General features: G+C 42.5%; 1 pseudogene; it reads left to right on the top strand.

The window, feature by feature from the left end:
* The first annotated feature begins 16,800 nt into the window (after positions 1–16,800).
* Positions 16,801–17,796, top strand: LOC102849022 (annotated as a pseudogene).
* The last annotated feature ends 2,917 nt before the right edge of the window (positions 17,797–20,713 follow it).

Genomic DNA, 20,713 nt, shown 5'->3' with positions numbered 1-20,713 from the left:
GCTTAAGGTGACCAATGCAGTGAGAAGTGTTAGGATGGAGAGAAGAAAACTAGAATCTCCCTTGATTATTTCACAGCTCAGTGAATACATATTAACAAAGTACCCACAACTGGGAAGAACCACCAGAAAGGTTGTTGCCAGTGTCATTTACAGGATCAGGTTGAATAGACACTCCCACAATGAAGATCTCTAGATGACAAGTAAACACTTGAACACTTATTCACTTCTTAAAAAATACAAAGAACAGCATATATATAAATTAGATTTAGATATAGATATGGGGGGAGAGAGAGAGAGAGAGAAGGTGTGTCTGATCCAGGCCATAGTCTTTGCAATTACTTGCTATGCATTACAGAGCTGGACAATGACTAGGGAGGATAGAAGGAGAATTGATGCCTTTGAGCTGTGATGCTGGAGAAGAGTATTGAATATACCATGGACTGCTAGGAGAACAGATTCATTCTAGAGAGGGTGAGACTAGGCTGCTCCTTGGAGGCAAGGATTCTGAAGCTTTGTCTGAGATATTTTGGACATGTTTGTTGCAAGGTAGGACCAGTCCTTAGAGAGGATGCTTGGGAGAGTTCAGGGACAGGGCAAGAGAAGAAGAGCCTTGATGAGATGGATCACTTCAGTGACTGGAGTAATGGGGGTAGGTGTGTCAGAGGCAATCAGATTGGCACAGGATAGAGTAGGGCTTGCAGCTTTTGTACATAGGGTCACTATGAGCCATAGGCACTCCATGGCACAATATAACAACAATAGTTAGGTCCTTCGATGCGCAGAATGGTTAAAATTCTAAAGATCAGACCTATCAAGTGTGACAAAGGTGTGAAGTAAATACACTGGAAGTGGGAATGGGAAGTGCCTTTAAGTTGTGTGCTGGAGAAGAGTCTTGAACATACCATGGACCGTCAAGAAAACAAATCGGGGGTCTGTTTTGGAGAGGGTGAAACCAAGTCTATTGGTCTGTTTTGGAGAGGGTGAAACCAAGTCTCTCCTTGGAGGCTAGGCCTCACTTACTTTGGGTGTGTGTCCAGGAGAGATCGGTCTTTGGAAAAGGTCATCATGCTCAGAAGGGTGGACAGACAGTTCAGGAGAGGAAGACCACGGATGAGATGGATTGATTCAGTGACTGGGGCGATGGGAGTTGGTGTATCAGAATTAGAGAGACTGGCTCAGAACAGGGAAGGGTTCAGAGCTGCTGGACATAGGGTTGCTATGCACTGCAGGTAACTCAACGGCTAGTAACAACAATAACATACTATGACGGGTTTGGAAGCAGGAGTGGCATCCACTTCCTAAACAACATGAATCTGGAAACTCTATAAACCTTGATAAATGTCGATAGCTGTAGAAGGGGTTGAGGTCTCTTATTCATAGTTGAGCTCGTGCTCGACTCGAAGGCAAACACCAACAGCAACACAATCATTTTGAAGAGCAATGTGGGAATTTCAAACATTAAACATGTATTTACTATAGAGACATTTAAAGAAATGTCCATAGTAACTTTATTTAGGAAAATAAAAAACTTGAAGCAACCCAATTGTTTACCAACAGGTGAGATCATAAATTGTACCAGGACTGCACCATGGAATACTACTTGGCTGTGCAAAAGGATTTCATTACTTATATACACAAACAACATGAATTCTTTTCAGAATAATTATTAGAAATGAACAAAACCAACCAAAATAATAAAATAATACATAATACATAAATGATGTCAGGTATAGAAATATTAGAAAACGGACACCAATGTGTAAGAGTGCACAGTGTTTGTCACCTGTGACAGTGAGCATAGATCAAGGTAGTTGGAGAAATGGGTTATAAAAGGACCCGAGGGAAATTATTGGTGCTTTATATATGGACATTGATGCTATTTCGGCGCTGGCTTTACAGGGTGTGCATTTGTTGGAACTCATCAGCCTGTGCTTGGTATTCCTTGGTGACGGTCTACACCCTGTGTGTCTTTTTTGGTATTCCTTGGTGACGGTCTACCCCCTGTGTGTCTTTCTCTGTGTCTATTCTCTTTTTATAAATCAACAATGACATTTTCGGGTTCTTCCCACTCAAGTAAGGACACCAGTGATCATTATTTCAACTCACACTTTAAAAAGAAACAAGACGAGAAAGCATTTCAAACACTGACTAAAGGAAGAAACAAAATGGAAAAGTAGAATGAGGAAAGTAACAAAACACAGACCCATAAGAAGCCCAGCAGGGCAACTTCAAACAGCCATCTGCATGGCAGGGGAACCGTGGACAGTGCTAGGAGCAGCAGCAGTGGCAGCAGAGAGGGAAAGGTGCAATTTCCTCCCCTGGTCCCCTGTGCCCACCAGCTCCCAAAGTCAAGAAAGTGACTTTCCCTCCACCAGTGCTGTTCACTCTTTGCCCTCAACCGCTCTACCTCAGGCCATGTCTGACTTACTTACATATTTATTTACTTGCTTCTTGTTGTTGTTGTTATGTGTCGTCGAGTCGTTTGGGACTCATAGAAACCCTATGTACAACACCCCTAAACCCTGCTCTATCCTGTGCCAATCGCATTGCCTCTGACACACCCATCCCAATTACCCCAGTCACTGAATCAATCCACCTCATAGAGGGTCTTCCCCTCCTGCGCGGTCCCTCAACTCTACCCAGCATGATGTCCCTCTCTAAAGACCTATCTCTCCTTACAACATGTCCAAAGTATGTCAGACGAAGCCCCAGAATCCTTGCTTACTTCAGAAAATCAAAGACTACAGCCTTCAATATGGATTACATTTCAATGTCAAGAAAACAAAAGTTCTCACCACTGGACCAATCAGCAACACTACTAAAGATTGAAATTGCCAATGATTTTGTCTTACCTGGACCTACAAGTATCACCCATGGTAGCAGCAGTCAAGAAGTTAAAAGATGGACTGTGTTGGGAAAATCTTCTGTCAATACGCTCAAGAGCAAGGATGCCAGTGTAAAGACTAAGATGTGCCTGATAGAAGCCAGGATCTTGTCAACTGCTTCCATCTGAACGTTGGACAATAAATAATAAGGACGGCTGAAAAAAAAAAAATAGATGTCTTTGAATTGTGGTGTTGGAAAAGAGTACTGAATATGTTATGGACTGCTTAAAGAACAAAAAGATGTGTCTTAAAAGAAACACAACAAGGGTGCTCCTTAAAGACAAGGATGGTGAAATGTCATCTTATTATATACTTTGGGCATGTTGTCAAGAGGGGCTGGTGCATGGAAGAAGACCTCACGCTGGAAAAGACAAATGATTAGTGAAAGAGATGAATACATTCAGCGAAATGGATTCACACAGCAACTGTAGCAACGGGCTCAAGGATATAATAGTTCGTGAGGATGGTATAGGGTAGCAAAGAGTTCACACCTGTTGTTGATAAGATCACTGTTGAGTTGTTGTTGAGTTGTTGTTGACTTAACAACAACTATCTGGGTATAACATCATTAACAGGAAAAAGAAAACCCTATTCCTTAACAGGGTCTTGCTTCCAGGTCATAGGAGTTGTGTTTTCACACATATATATCACAATTGAATCCATAACGGGGAAGTAAGTACAGGCAGGCTTCACGCAGTAAAGTCTAACTGTTCTTCTGTTTCGTCTTGAGAAAAAACTATAACATAAGGAAGTCGAAGGGATATACGGCTGGTCAGAAAATGAAGGAAGGTCAACCAAGGAATTCCCAATCACTAATTCTCACAGCCCGAAAAGAGATTTTTTGGTTGACAATGACATCAACAGATCCTGGAAGTCTTTATAATGCAATTGGACCAAAAAGTAGCACTTCAGATAAATTGCCAGAGAATCTAGGATTTTAAAATATTTTAGGTGATGTAGATTAAGAGACTGCAAGTTATTTTGATGGAAGGCCTCTACAGACAGAAAAAAAAAAGAAAATGAGTGTGAATTCTTTGAATGGGGACATTTGCTAGTATATTACATCCACGTACTCCTACAGCAGAGAGGAAATAACCCTCAAATCAACCCTGTATCTTGATAACTCCACGTTTCTCATAGTGTTTTGAATGACTGTGACCTTTCAAAAAAGGCATTTCAAGTCTTCCTTCCAAATGCAGCCCTATGTTGTTATTGTGTGTCTTCAAGTCAGAACCAACTCACAGCTGATGGTCCATTATATTTTCAGAGGCAGTAAATCAGACGGGAGGAGATTGTCCTTTCTTCTACAGTGGTGTATTATTATTATTTCAGAATGAACATTGTTGTTGTTGATGATTGCCGTCTAGTCGAGCACGATTCATAGCAACTCCATGAACAAAAGACCTAATGCCTTTCTTTAAGTTTCTCCAAGTTCATAGTTTTAATAGGCATGTGGTTTAGGAAGTGAATGCCACTCCTACTTCCAAACCTGTCCTACAACTGGGAGATCCCCCAAACACTGTACCCATTGGTAAACTGTTCTGGTATTTGATACCCCAATGGTAGAAGGTTGAGCATCACAGTAAACTCAGGTTACCCCAGTACAGCAAATTGGCAAGCAGTGACGTACAAAGTGGAAGAATGCTCCTCCAAAATATAGCAGCACTAGTATCATTTAGTAGTGGTTAAATGTCATCAAGCCAAATACATAGCAACCCTATTAACAAAAGACCTGAAGTCAGTTCTATAATTAAGGTCATTTCTTTATGTTTATGGAGCTTAGTGAGTTATGTTTACGGAGTCTGTAGAATTAACATTAAGACTAGAACATGTAAAATCTGAAGGTATTAAAAAACCAAAATGACTTAGAATATTTTCCTCTCGCACTTCAGACCATCATCCCACATCCTGGTAACCAGATCGGAGACTACCGAGTTAGGCAACATATTCTAGTCATGTCACATGGACAGGGAATAATCAGAATCAGAACTGGCAGGTTGTGACAATATGAAGAAAAATGGACTTATTTATGATAGAAAAAACACTGGAAATAACGGACCTACCCAAAGGAGGATTATCAGTCAAATTTATATTCATAAAACTGACTACCAAGCAACCGTTTTAAAATGAAGTCTTCAAAGAATATTCCCTGACATGTAAAATGCTTATGATGTGGTTTTATGTGAAAATCAATGCATAATGTTCAGGAAGATTACAATTTACTAAAGCAAAAGCTTATATATTATGTTTTAAAACTACAGTGAAATATATTGAGGTGTGGTTACGATGAAGATGAATGTACATTTCTGTATTTTATCCTTTCCTATTTATCCTTTCTGTATTTTCAAAATGTTCTATGATGAGCATGTCTCACTTTCCTTATTATAATAATGAATAACGATATTTTTTTTATCTAGATAACATCCTAATTATTCTGTTGGTGTTAGTTTCCATTGAGCCTATTCCAAAACATTGTAACTTCTTGTGTCTCAGGGCAGGATTGACGCACAGGGTATTTTTATGCTACAAACTTTACAGAAACAGATCGCAGAGTTTTTCATCCCCTAGTACCGCTTAGCTGAGTGGGCTTGAACTCATGCATGTTAGGATAGCAAGTGGGACATTTGTACCACCCAGGGACCTTATAATAACTCTACCAAATAGCAAAGAGCCAAGAAACTGAGGGCTCATCCATAGCTTCGGTCAGAGCTTGCAATTATTATTGGTATTGTTGTTGTTGTCGTTGTTGACCGTGGAGTTGGAACCAACCCATAGCTGACTCTCCAGTAGGTTTTCAGAGGCAGTTAGTTGCCTAGGAGGAGATTGGCCATCCTTCTCCGGTGGAGCAGCTGGTGGCCTCCAACACGTGCCTTCAGGATTGCAGTGCAGCTTCTTTCCACTAGGCCACCAGAGCTCCCTTGCTATTGTTATAAGGTGCCACTGACTCACCTCCAACTCATAGCAACACCCTGCCCCACGGTTATGCCATCCTTACACAAGCCCACTGTTGCCACAAGACCACCGTGAAAGCCATCTCATTGAGAAGCACCCTCAAGCTTGCTGACGTACTTTATAAAGCATGATAGCTTTTCTCAGAGATTGGCGCCTCATAAACTCAAAGTATATGAGACAAAGTCTAACCATCCTTGCTTCTAAGAAGGACCACTCCGGCTACACTTCTTCCAAGAAAAAAAAAATTTGCTTATTCTTTTTGGTGAACCATGGTATAGTCAATACTTTTGTTTGTTTGTTTCAGGTAGGTCCTCTTAATTTTCTACGAGCAAGATTGTGTCATTTGCTAACGAGTCTTTCTCCAGCTTTGATGCCATATGGTTCTTCCTATAGTCTAGCTCCTTGAACAATTTGCTGAGCATACAGGTTGAATAAGGATGACAGAAAGCATTGATGCCTTTGATCTGTGGTGTTGGAAAAGAGCACTGAACATCCCAGGGACGGCCAAGAGAACAAACAATTATGTCGTGGAGAGGGTGCAGCCAGAGTGCTTTTTGGAGGCAAGAATGAGGAGACTTCACCTCATACAGTTTGGGCATGTTGTTAGGAAGGGCTATTCCTTGGAGAGGGACCTCATGTTTGGAAGGGTGAAGGGTCAGCAAAGGAGAAGACCCTTGAACAGGTGGATTGACACGATGACGGCCGCAACGGGCTCTTGTGTGCCAGGAAGTGTAAGGATGGTACAATATAGAACAAGGTTCAGATCTTTTGTTCATAAGTTCTCTATGAATTGTACTCAACTTGACAGCACCTAACAACAATGACAGATTGAATAGTTTAATGGTGACAGGAGATGACCCTGATATGTACTTTTCCTGATTTAAAATCGTGAAGTATTCCATGGTTCTGTGCAAATGACCACCTTTTAGTCAATGTATAGCTTCCACACGAGCACTGTTAAGCATTCTGCAGTTCTCTTTCTTTTAAATAGTATCCGTAGTTTTGTTATGAAGCACAAAGTCAAATACCTCAATATAGTGAATAAAACAAAAGTAAACATTGTTCTGCTGTCCTCTGGTTTCAGGCGAGATCCTCTGATTTCAGCAATGATGTCTCTTGTGCCATGGACCCAGTTTGAATTTCTCATAGCTCCTTGCTGAGTTTATTCATTCTCTTCAGCAAAACTTTATTTGCATATTAATTATACCGTTGTTATCCTCTTACCTTGCTGAGTCACTTTAAAAAAAATAGAAAAAAAAAGGACAAAGAAGAAGAAAGAAAAAGGGGAAAAAAATTAAAAAAAAATAGGTGCAAGTATCGCTCTCTTTCAATTTGTGAATTGAATTAATGTCTTCCAAATATCTTGGCACAGACCAGTGAGCAACCGTAGGGCTGCATCTCTTAAAACATCGTAACTGGTATTGTTTCGATTTTGAGTGTCTTATTTTTCCCTCTAATAACGTCAGTACACCTTGGACTTTTTCTTTCAAGGTTCCTGGTTCTTAATCATGCACTGCCCACTGAAATGCTGTTATCGGTTGCTGTTATGTAACGTCAGGTCAGAACCAGTTCATTGCTGACCTTCCAGTGGGTTTTCAGGGGATCATGCAGGAGGAGATTGCCCATCTTTATGCCACGAAGCAGCTGGGGGATTTGAACTGCATGTCTTTGGGAGGGCAACCCAACTCTTTACAGCTAAGCCACCAGAGCTCCACTAGAGCTTCCTGATGTGTTTTGACCAGTTCTTTCTCGAATGTTGTTGTTGTTGTTATGTGCCGTCGAGTCGCTCGCGACTCATAGCGACCCTATGGACAACAGCCCTAAACTCTGCTCTGTCCTGTGCCAATGGCACTGTCTCCGACACTCCCATCCCCATTATCCCAGTCACTGAATCAATCCACCTCATAGAGGGCCTTCCCCTCCTGCGCTGTCCCTTCACCCTCCCAAGCATGATGTCCTTCTCCAAGGACCAGTCTCTTCTCAAAACATGTCCAAAGTACGTTAGACGGAGCCTCAGAATCCTTGCCTCCAAGGAGCCACCCGCTTTAACCCTTTCCAGGACAAATCTGTTTGTTTTCCCTGCAGTCCATGGTATTAATACTCTTCTCCAGCACCACAGCTCAAAGGCATCAATTCTCCTTCTGTCCTCCTTGGTCATTGTCCAACTCTCTGATGCATAAAAAGTGATTGCGAGACCATGGCCTGTATCAGACACACCTTGTCTCCAGAGAGACACCATTGCTCTTCAGTACTTTGGAGAGGTCCCTAACAGCAGACTTTCTCGAATAGGGACTGTGTATTCCTTCCAGCTTTTACGATGCTTCCTGCATCATGCCATATTTGCTTCTAGCATCTTTCGGCTTCAGGTGAAAGCTTTTCCCCCTTCAGTTCTTTCTGAAACACTCTGCATGTTCTTCGCTTTTGTCTTTCTAACATATTTTTTGTCTTTGTTTGCATATTTTGTTACAATTCTTAAGCATGACCAAAGTCACTCATAGGAATAGTAGCAGGACCTCCGTTCATTTGGTCACTCTGTGGACATCCGCCTTGAGTGCACGAGTCATAGAACAGGTGACTGGCCAGGCCCCAGATACAAAGATCTTTCAGGCTCAAGCAGTTCTGCCCCAAGAGCTTAGGAGGCACTTCTCAATTCCCAAGCTGTGCTATGCAAACTACAAAGTGAAAATATTTCTTTTTTTCTTTCCATATGTAAAGTAGCGTTTTCATTTTCCCCCTCTGTACAGCATGATGATTGAGAGATGTTATAATCGCCATCATGCAGCAAGATAATCAGGAGCCGGAGCTCATGAGAACCGAGAAGAGGACCAGCAGACAGACTGAACATTTCAGGTATGCAGTCCAGAGAACTGACGACTGGGAGGAGGAAGGGTTGAATCTATAAAACCTGGGAACCGTGAGGACAGCTGGGGCCCAGACTTACTCACCAAATTCCACAGCGCAGTGGCTGGAGGCCTTAATGCGAAACGTGATCCCAGTTTAGTCCCACACATAAAAGGAGGCAATTTCTCTCACAGCGAGTAATAAACGGATTGGAACTTATTGGAATTCATCACCCCCAAGAGGTGGTGTTGGCAGGAAACAGAAACGCTTTCCAGAAAGCTTGGGACAAATTTATGAATGACAGAATTGTAAACGACCTCTTCTGCTCACTTCTCTGGCGCTCTGTAAAGGAGACACCACCCCCAGGGACTGAGCCAGTGTTTGCCCTCAGAGCTGCTTCCCAGATGTCCCCTGATGGCCAGGCACGTCAAGCCCACTCTTGGTGCTCCCACGGCCTCTTGTGTTTAACTCATCACAGGCTGAGCCAAACCACATTCTAATTACTGGATAATGTGTCCGTGGCCTGCTGGGCTATGATGCCAATCACAGGAGAGCCAGTGGGTGCACCGTAAACGTAGACTGGAAGAATTAACGCATGGGTTCTATGACTTCATTGGTGGAAGCTGTCTGGAAGGCAGAGCTAATCATACACAACACTTAACCCAAGCCAAATCTTGAGTGTTATTTTTCAGGGTATTTTGAATTAATATTTTGTGTGTGTGTATGTGTGTGTGTGTGTGTGTGTGTGTGTGTGTATCATCAAATTGGATTTGACTGGTACAGGAGGAGATTGCCTCTCCTTCTCCAGCAGAGAATCTGATGGATTTGAACTATGCACCACTGGGATTACAGTGTATTTTGAGGGTTTTTTTTAAATAATAAAATGTGCCTACTACGGGCTATCATAGCTAATCACGTTCTATGCATCAGAGAGATGAACAATGACTAGGGAGGATAGAATGAGCTGTGGAGCTGGAGAAGAGTATTGAATGTACCATGGAATGCTAAGAAAACGAACAGGTTCATCCTGGAGAGGGTTAAACCAGGCTGCTCCTTGGAGGCAAGGATTCTGAAGCTTCATCTGACATTCTTTGGACATGTTCCAAGGAGGGACCAGTCCTTGGAGAGGGTTGTCATGCTCGGGAGGGTGGAAGGACAGCACAGGAGAGGAAGACCCTATATGAAGTGGATTGATTCAGTGACTGGGGTGCTGGGGGTGGGTGTGTCAGAGACAGTGAGTTTGGCACAGGATAGGGCAGGGTTTAGGGCTATTGTACAGAGGGTCGCTATGAGTCGCAGGCAACTCAACAGCACATTAACAACAACAAAAGTGGCAAAAATATTGATTACTCTTTGGTCCTCACTATCCACTCCCTCCTCCACTGGAACTATGTCAGAGTGAAAAAAAATCTAAGTGATAGGATTTTAGGGTACAATCTCAGGGGAATTTCATCAAGAGAAGCTCAAGTCTCAGTTGGAAGGAGCCCTTGGAAGCCCTCAGGAGAATGAGCCTGGAAGATTTTTCCATTCACCTCTTCTTTGGTCCCCTAACTCGCCCACCAGCCAGCTCTGTTGTCGACAGCTTAAGGACCTCTAAACTCTAACCTACAATTCACTGGGAACTTCCTGATAATGCAAAATGATACAACCACTCTGGAAGCAAGTTGGGTGTTTCCTCAAAAAAACAGAACATAGAAATTCTATATGATGCAGAGGTTCCACTGCTAGGAACATAGTCCCCCCAAAATAGAACTGAGGCACAAACAGAGGTTTGTACGTCAATGTTTAATAGCAGCATTATTCAAAATAGCAAGAAAATGGAAACAGCCCAAATGACCATCAGAACATGAATTGAGAAATCGTGGTACGTTCACACAATGGGATATTACATAGCTCTGAGGAGCAATGATTTAAGAAAATACTGTATAACATGGGAGAGGCTGAAGAGCATTATGCTAAGGGAAATAATTCAGTATCTGAAGGACAAATACCACATAAGACCATTATTGTAAAAATAGAAGGATAACTACCAAGATGTGGGTAAAAGTCCAAATGTATAAGGAGAGAACATGGGTGGGTGAGGGTGAGGTGGAGGGAAATTACATGATTGCAGAGTTTAGTGGGCAAAGGAAAGGGGTGAAGGAGTTAGGAAATATCCAGTGGGGACCTGAAAAGATGGAGTAAAGTAGACATAGATCAATTTTGATTGTTGTTGTTATGTGCCATCGAGTCGCTTGCGACTCATAGCGACCCTATGTACAACAGTCCTAAACTCCGCTCTGTCCTGTGCCAATCGCACTGTATCTTACACTCCCATCCAAATTATCCCAGTCACTGAATCAATCCACCTCATAGAGGGCCTTCCCCTCCTGCGCTGTCCCTCCACCCTCCCAAGCATGATGTCGCTCTCTAAGGACCAGTCTCTACTCGCAACATGTCCAAAGTATGTTAGACGGAGCCTCAGAATCCTTGCCTCCAAGGAGCCACCCAGTTTAACCCTTTCCAGGACAAATCTGTTTGTTTTCCTAGCAGTCCACAACAATTTTGATTAAGTTTATAAAACTTAATATATGGGAATGATCATAAGAAACACAGTATGAATGAAGGGGTATGAGAAACACAATGTATATGAATGAAACACAGTGTATATGACTTTGTATGCAAACTATTGAGAAATGAAATAAATTTTTAAAAAAGCTTTTTGTCCCTCTCACCCACAGAAGCATAATTACAAACATACCTTCTTCATCTCGTTCAGGGTTACCCCATTCCTGTTATTTGAGCAATTCCAAGACTTTGACATCACATGTGACTTTCTTTTGCACCCTCATCTGGCTGCCATCAAAGTTGGTGAGTTTCATCTTTAAGATGCATTCATAATGTTGCAAAATTTGACAGCTTCAGTGAGTGCCCTGAGGCACATCACTGCTATCTCCCACTCAGGTTATTGTGACAATCTCCTGATTCCTCTTCCTGCTTCCAATCGCCAAAGCCACACTGTTCAAATCTAAGACACATTTGTTACTGCTCTGCTCAGAACCCCTCCAAGGTTTTAATTTTCACTCAAGATAACTTAGATGCCAAAGTTCGTGTGATAATAAGGCCTGGAGACGTGGTAATAATAAACAGAGAGCTATGGTGATGAATTACAAGAAAGTAAAGTTTATAGTAATCATTGTATAAAGCACAAAGTACAAGTACAAGATATGGTACATATGAATAGCTATATGCAAACCAATAATTTTAAAAAAAATACATCACGAGGTAAAGGAAATAGGAATGATTTGGTGTAAAAAACAATGTTTGCAAACTTTATAAGTAAATAAAAATTTTATTTAAAGAAAAAAATGACCTTTTAAAAATATGGGGAGAAAAATATATCCAGCTCATTTTATACCATCTCCTGTATCACTTCTGAAATGTTTATACTAACAGGAATTCCATCCTTAAGTGATCCAAGATATTTTACAAATTTTATTATTTTTTTCAAATTGGATCTGACTGGTACAGGAGGAGATTATCCCTCCATCTCCGACAGCATCTGGTGTATTCAAACCGGGTACTTCTGGGATTGCAGTGCAGCTTCTTGCCACCAGACCACTAGAGTTCCCTGTGACCCAAGATTCTTGACGATGAGGATGTAAGGATTTCCTTTTCTTCCCCCCCCATTAATGGTGGTGTTTGTTGTTGTTGTTGTTATGTGCCATCAAGTCGCTTGTGACTCATAGCGACCCTGTGTACAGCAGCTCTGAAGCCTGCTCTGTCCTGAGCCAGTCTCACTGACTCTGACACACCTATCCTCATAGCCCTTGTCACTGTATCAATCCATCTCATCTGAAGTCTTTCTTTCCTGTGCTGTCCCTCTACCCTTCCAAGCATGATGTTCTTCTCCAAGGAGTGGTCCCTCCTGGCCACATGCCCCAAGTATGTGAGATAGAGCTTCAAAAATCCTAATCTCCAAGGAGGTTTCATCTTCCCCAAGACAGACTTATTTGTTTTCTTGGTGATCCATAGTATGTTCAAGACTCCTTTCCAGCATCACAACTCAAAGGCATTTATTCTTCTTTTGTCATCCTTGGTCATTGTCCAGCTCTCTGATGCATAGCAAGTAACTGTGAAGATCATGGCCTGGATCAGGTGCACCTTAGTCTCTAGAATGACATCATTGCTTCTCAGTACTCTTGAGAGGTTTTTGACAGCAGATTTCCCCAGCGTAATTTGTCTTTTAATTTCCTGACTGCTGGTACTGAAAAGATCTACTATAAGCCTATAAACAGTGTTTCTATCAATGTTATACAATATTATTTTTTTAACTCAAATAAATGGAATGAGCTGATCAGAGACATAGTATTTCTCCATAAGACTTTTGCAAATCCCCTGCCTTTCGCTGAGGAGGAAAGAGATGGGAACGTTTCACATTCGCATTAGTTACAGGGGTCAGCTAGTGTCGAGTTTCTTAATTCTTGGAATGTTCCAAGGATATATGAGAGGGAAAGAAGATAAAAGCAGAGATTATCAAATCATGTCATTGAAAAGGACCCTCGGCATTAAGGCATTAACTGGTAAGAGACAGATAGATAGATAGATAGATAGATAGATAGATAGATAGATAGATCTCTATCTCTATCTCGCTCTCTCTCATCTCTATCTCTTTCTCTATCTCTATCATCTCTATCTCTATCTCTGTCTCATCTCTATCTACATCTACATCTACATCTACATCTATATCTATATCTATGTCTATATCTATATCTATATTTGTTGTTGACTGATGTGTGCCATCGGGTTGGAACCAACACATAGTTGACCCTCCAGTGGGTTTTCAGAGGCAGTAAAATCACACAGGAGGAGATTGTTCATCCCCCATACATAGAGCAGCTGATGGATTTGAACCCCATGGCTTGAGGTTGGCAGTACAGCCCCTTACCATTAGGCCACCAGAGCTCCCATCTGGATATGTATAACCAGAGGGGAAAGAGGAAAACTTGTAATATTCAGAAAAACAACCTTTCTTTACCATCTTAAAACCTAAGGCGATGGTCACAGAGGTGAAGAGCCGGGATGATGCTGAGTCTGTGATTCTTGGTCAGCCCGGTGGCCCATTGTAGTTGTTGTTGTTATGTGCCGTTGAGTCGTTTGTGACTCATAGCGACCCTATGTACAACAGCCCTAAACTGTACTCTATCCTGTGCCAATCTCGTTGCCTCTGACACACCCATCCCGATTACCCCAGTCACTGAATCAATCCACCTTCATAGAGGGTCTTCCCCTCCTGCGCTGTCCCTCTACCCTCCCAAGCATGATGTCCCTCTCCAAGGACCTGTCTCTCCTTACAACATGTCCAAAGTCTGTCAGACGAAGCCCCAGAATCCTTGTCTCCAAGGAGTAGCCTGGTTTAACCCTCTCTAGGATAAATCTGTTTGTTTTCTTGGCAGTCCATGGTCATTATATGGTTTGGGTCTCCTTGTCCACACTTATTTTAGACATTCCACTGTGTTGGTCTCACACTGTTCTTAAGCGTCACAGAGCACTCACTCTGACACAGGAGTTCTCAAAACAGAGTTCTTGCAATTCTCGAAAACCAGTAGTGGTAAAGAATTGCTTTGCTAACACAAAGGTCCACAGTTCAAATCCACCAGCTGCTCTGAGGGAGAAAGATGGGCAATATCCTCCCACGTGAGTTACTGCCTCTGAAAGAAAACCCACTGAAGAGTGAGGTTGGGTCTGTTCTGACTTGATGAGACACACCACCACGGACAACAGGAGCAGAATACAACGAGCTCCTGCTGGCAATCCAGGGCCTCAGTCTCCTGGACACTACACAGGGGCCCAGAGCCTCGACATCCCAGGCTGACAGGATGGGGAGCTGACTCACAGCAGAACTCTTTTCTCTGTTGAGATTGAGGGATGAGGGTCAAACAGTGGGGGAAGTACTCTCCCCTGTTGCCAGGTAAAGATTCCTTTAAATTAGACTCAAAAGATTGCACTCGGTAGAAAGTTCCCAGTATTCAGCCCAGCCATTAGAAAGTCCATCAGCTGGCACGCGAGGTCCACTGCCTTATAAAAGCAAAACCGAACCCTCTGTCGTCCAGACAGTTTCAACTCAAAGGAACCTTTTATTAGGTTTCTGAGGCTGTAAATCTTTTCAGGAGGCAATTATCTCATCCTTCTTGGTGGACTTACACCATCAAACTCTAGCTTAACTGATCAACACAAAATAAATTATACCATTAGAACTCTGTATAACAGTATTGTTGTTGTTGTTGTTAAGTGTCGTAGAGTCGTAGATAACCCATAGCCACCCTGTGAACAAAAGTCTTGCACATAAAACTTTCATCTTTTCTCCAAGTTCATAGCGTTTCCGGAGGCAAGCTTTTCTGAAATGGATGCCGCTCCAGCATTTTGTTACATGTATCTGTATAGCAATAATTCTCCAGATGTGAGTGAGTTCTTCCTGGTCTGGAATTGCTGGGCACTCTGGTGGCCTAGTGGCAAGAATCCGCACTACAATCCCAAAGGCACATGGTTCCAATCCACCAGCTGCTCTGCAGGAGAAAGATGGGTAATCTCCCCCTGTGCAATTAACTGCCTCTGAAAACCCACTGGAGAGTCGGCTATGGGTCGGTTCAGACTCTATGGCACATAACGACTGCAACAATATGAGTGATATTAAACTCAATGGCACCTAATAATAATAACAACAAAAACAAGGCATGATAAAAGAAGTAGCCAGAGTAAGAACAATTAAGGAAGGTGTGAACTCAGACCAGCTTCTACCTGACTAATATCCTGGACCACAGAGGATTTTCCTCCAGTGGGGCTTAAATATGTGATGCTTAGGAAAATAGTGATGCTTCTTAGGGAAGCAAAAAAAGATAGCTTGTTACTTAATTATCTAGTTAGCAAATACTTTATTGAATCATTCCACAAATCCTACAATATTCTGTAGTGTTTGTATTGTCGTTGGTGGCTTCCTTCTGAGGACAAACTGAGTGATAAGCTGGTATCTTCAAGAGACTTCAGATGTCTGTGTTATCCAGCTTACAGGAAGCGACAACATCTTGACGGCCAGAGAAAAGGCTCCAGCAGACCTAAAACAGTTAGTATGCATCACACTGTTTCCGGCAGGCCCACAAAGCTTGTATTTGTTCAGAAGAGGAACTGAGGGAAGAAGTGAAAGAAGAAAAATCCACTGAGCCCAACTTCCGTCACACGGGATACTGTTACGCTTTCTTGAAGCTGCATTTGTTTCTAGTTTTTCTGATGCTTCTATGGCCTAAGGAAAAGAAAAGAGGGGAGGAAAGTCCCCGAAGTTTCTCTGGAAGGAGAGATGTGGGAAGACAGACAAGAAGACTAGATCAAATAACCAGTAAATATAGGATTCCCAAATCTATGTCGGTGCATTGAACCGTGAAAGTACGGAGACCCTAAATAAGTGTCCTTATGTTTACAGGATACTGATGGGTGTTTAGACATCAGAATCTTGGCCAAGAACTGAGACTGAGATAGACAAGGAGCTGAACTGCTCTGTGGAAGAAAGTAACGAGAAGAGACCAATAAATAGAGTCTAAACACAGAGTTAGAAGCAGTTAGGAGCCCTGGAATCCTAGTGAGGGTCAGGTGAGAACTGGCACCATGTCCCTTTGGGATTTCCAAAGTCCCCTAAATGTGATTTCTTTGAAGGCTACAACCTTGTCAACAATTGCTCTCCCCGCTGCCAGTGTCCTATTACAAGTAAAATTGGGGTCTCTTGTGCTTATTAACTAATCTGCTGTGAAGAATTGCACATTTGCTCCCCACCACATCCAAGGTTCTACTTGTAGGCTTGGCTGGCATCTATGCCTCTCACAACACCCCACATCTGTCATGGTCTCTTGTCAAATCTACAATCTCTGACAGGAATAGAGTACCCAGTGAACCAGGTAAGTGTAGACTCACTTGAGCTTACTTACTAGTCTATAGTGAACAATTGTACATGTGGGGGAGGGAACAAAAGATGGACTGCAAGAAAAATTTAAAAAAATTCCAACATATGAAATTGTGCACTACATCTCTCTATTCCTCGTTGATCAATAGATTGCCCCCTCCTCTAGTGCAGCCTCGGCCACACACCTGAGACATGATGGTGAAGCTTGGAGTAAACAGATTTGGCCTCATTGAATGCCTGGTCACCAGGGTTCCTTTTAACTCAGACAAAGTGGATGTTGTTGCTTTCAATGACCCCTTCATTGACTATAACTGCATAGTCTATATGTTCCAGAATGATTCCACTCATGGTAAGTTCAATGGTATTGTCAAGACTGAGAATGGGAAGCTTATCATAAATAGGAAAACCATCACTATCTTCCAGGAGCAAGATCCCGCCAACATCAAGTGAGATGATGCTGGTGGCTGAGTATGTTGTGGAGTCCACTGGTGTCTTCACAACCTTGGAGATGGCTGGGGCTCGCTTAAAGGATGGTGCCATATGAGTAATCATCTCTGCTTTTTCTGCCAATACTTCTATGTTTGTGATGGACATGAACCATGAGAAGTATATAACAACTCTGTCAATATTGTCAATAATGCCTCCTGCTCCACCAACTTCTTAGACCCCTGGCCAAACATTATCTATGAAAACTTTGGCATCATAGAGGGAATCATGACCACAGTCCATGCCATCACTGACACCCGGAATGCTGTGGCTAGCCCCTCTGTAAAGCTGTGGTGTGATGGCAATGGAACTGATCAGAACATTATCCGTACATGTACTGGCACTGCCAAGGCTGTGGACAAGGTCATCCCTGAGCTGAATGGGAAACTTACTGGAATGGCTTTCAGTGTCCCCACACTCAATGTGTTAGTCATGGATCTGACTTGCCACCAGGAGAAAGCAGTCAAGTATGATACCATCAAGAGAGTAGTAAAGCAGGCATCATAAGAGTCTCTAACGGCATCCTGGAATACACTGAAGCAGGTTGTCTCCTGTGTCGTGAACAAGGACACCCATTCTTCTACCTTGGATGTTGTAGCTGGCATTGCCCTGAACCACCACTTTGTCAAACTCATTTCCTGGTATGATGAAAATGAATTTATCTACAGAAAGCTGGTTGTTGACCTGATGGCTCACATAGAATAACAGCCCCAGTAAAAGCACAAGAAGTGAGAGAGACCCTCAGCTGCTGGAGAATTCTTGCCCCAACTCAGTCCTTCTCCCTCACACACTGAGAATCTCACATTCTTGACACAGTTTCCGTCCAGTCCCCCTGAGAAAGGGGAGGGGCTTAGAGAGCCTGTCTTGTCATATACCATCAATAAAATAAACTGTATTCACCGAAAAAAATGAAAGTATGCACTACAGATCAGGAAATACAAGGATGCCAGGGTTGGTGTTGTTATTGAATAATCTTCCATCGATCGCCAGAACATAAATGCGTGCATACACAAACACACACACACACACACACACACACACACACGCACACGCGCGCACATGCACACACACTCCCTCCCTCCATGGAAATTCATTTGTCCCCACACTTTTCTCTTGTACTATTTTTCACAAAGAGAGTGTCCAGGCTACTATTCCAGCCGTGCACATCCTATTCTATTCACTTCCCTCCGTATCCATCATCTTCCCTGACATGTCGGCTGTGAACGCCATCAAGTTGGAACCAACTCATATCTGACCCTATGGTTTGTTGACCAGGGTTTGTTGGTCTTAGGTGCAAGCTAGCTGATTACAAATCATAGCAACTCTGTGAATAATAGATGTGATGTTCGCCCCATCCTGCACCTTCCTCACTATGTCTGTCATATTCAAGTCCTTTGTTATGGTCATTGTATAAATCCATCTTAAATGAAGATCTTTCTCTTTCTCTGACCCTCTGCATTTCCCAGCCTGATCTCTCTGTCCAAGGATTGGTTCTTTCTGAGGAAATGATCAAAGTAAATGAGAGGGAGTTTTATCATCCTTGCCTGTAAGGAGTATTCTGGTTGCACTTCCTTCAGTATGGATTCATTTGTTCTTTTTGCAGTCTGCCGTAAAGTCAATGCTCTTCACCAACACCACAATTCAAAGGCATTGGTTATTCTTTGGTCTTCTTTAGTTATTGTCTAATTTCCAAAGGCAATTGAAAAGACTTGGAAAAAGAGCTTGGATCAGGTGCATCTTAGTTTTCAAACTGACCTCACTGCTCTTTAGAACTTGGGCGATGTCACGGAAAGAAAAATTTTCCCAATGCAGTCTATCTTTTGATTTCTTCCCTGCCAGAGAGAGAGAGAGAGAGAGAGAGAGAACAAAACAGATATCAGAAGAGGCTATAAAACTTACACTATAATAGAGGGAGTTCAAAATAAATGGAAAAAATACTCAAATAGACAAGCAGAAGATTTTGGGGGCATCTTAAAAAGACAAAGCCAAGTATTTTAATTAAATGTGCCAAGAACTGGAGTTAGAAAGCCAAAAAGAAGAATACTGGCATTTGAAGAACAAGAGAAGCTTCACATTTCTCAAACTGGAAAAGCAGAAGAACAAATCCAAGCCTTGAGTTACCTTACTGGAGGATTGTATTCTGCAGAGGCATTTTACTGTATGGATCACAACAAACTGTGGTTGACTCTGAGAAGAATGGGAATCCCAGAACATTTGATTGTGCTTATGAGAAACCTCTACTTGAACCAAGAGGTAGTTGTCAGAACAGAGCAAGAAGACACTGGATGGCTAAAAATTGGGAAGGGTGTCCTCCAGGGATGTATTCTGTCTCCATACCTTTTCAATCTGTATGCAGAAGAGATTATCCAGGATGCTGGACTATACGGGGAGGAATGTAGCATCACGATTGGTGGAAGATTCATCAACAGCCTGCGTTATGCCGATGACACAACTCTGCTTACCAAAACTGAGGAGGACATGAATTGCTTGCTGCAGGAGGTCAAGGACTGCAGCCTTCAATATTAATTGAAGCTCAACATCAAGAAAACAAAGATTCTTACCACTGGCCCAATTGACAGCATTATTTTGGATGGTGACGAGATTGAGATTGTTAACAGTTTCAGTGCGCTTGATTCCACAATCAACACACTTGGTACGAGCAGCCAGGAGATCAAGAGATGAATTATATTGGGAAAGTCCGCTGTCAGGGACTCTCCAGAGTACTGAAGAGCAACTGTATCAGGCTGGAGACTAAAATGTGCCTGATAGAGTCCATAGTCTTCACAATTGTGTGATGTGCGTCAGAGAGCTTGGAGCTGTGGTGCTGAAGAAGAGTGTTGAATATAACGTGGACTGCTAGGAGAAAAAACAGTTTCATCCTGGAGAGGGTGAAACCAAGCTGCTTCTTGGAGGCAAGGATTCTGAACCTTTGTCTGACAATAATTTGGACATGTTGCAAGGAGTGACCAGACCTTGGAAAGAGACATCATGTTTGGGAGGATGAAGGGACAGCACAGGAGAGGAAGACCCTCGATGAGATGGATTGATTCAGTGATTGGAAAATGGGAGTAGGTATGTCAGAGATAGTGAGGTTGGAACAGGATAGAGCGGGGTTTAGGGCTCTTTTACATGGGGTCACTATGAGTCACAAACAACAACAAGAAAACATTTCAAGAAGCAGTATGTAATCAAGGAGCAATGGTAATGAAGGAAGAAGTCTGAGCTGTATTGGAGGCATTGACATCAGAATACCAAGTGATGCATTTCAACAAATAGAAGCAGCTCCAGATGTGTTTGTGAGCCTGGGCCAAAAAGTTTAAAAGAGTTACCCGGCCCACTGATGGGAATAAATCCATGTTTAATTCCATAACAAGAAAAATAAGGAGATCTAAGAAAATGTACAAATTATTAAGCAATCGTTAGCATCACCTGAAAGTAAAATTTTAAGGGAGCTCTGGTGGCCTAGTGACGAGAAGCTGTGCTGCAATCCTGAAGGTGTGTGGTTTGAAACCTCCAGATGCTCTGCTGGAGAAGGAGGGGCAATCTCCTCCTGTGCCAGCTGGATCCAACTCGATGGTACTCAATAAGGCGCAGGGGAGGGAAAAAACATATCATAAAAAAA

This window comes from Elephantulus edwardii, unplaced genomic scaffold, assembly GCF_000299155.1.
Source record: "Elephantulus edwardii isolate Elephantulus edwardi_28Jun2011 unplaced genomic scaffold, EleEdw1.0 scaffold00027, whole genome shotgun sequence".
In the NCBI taxonomy this organism is placed as follows: Eukaryota; Metazoa; Chordata; class Mammalia; order Macroscelidea; family Macroscelididae; genus Elephantulus; species Elephantulus edwardii.
Note: the sequence above shows the minus strand (reverse complement) of the source record. Positions and strands in the feature narration are given on the sequence as shown.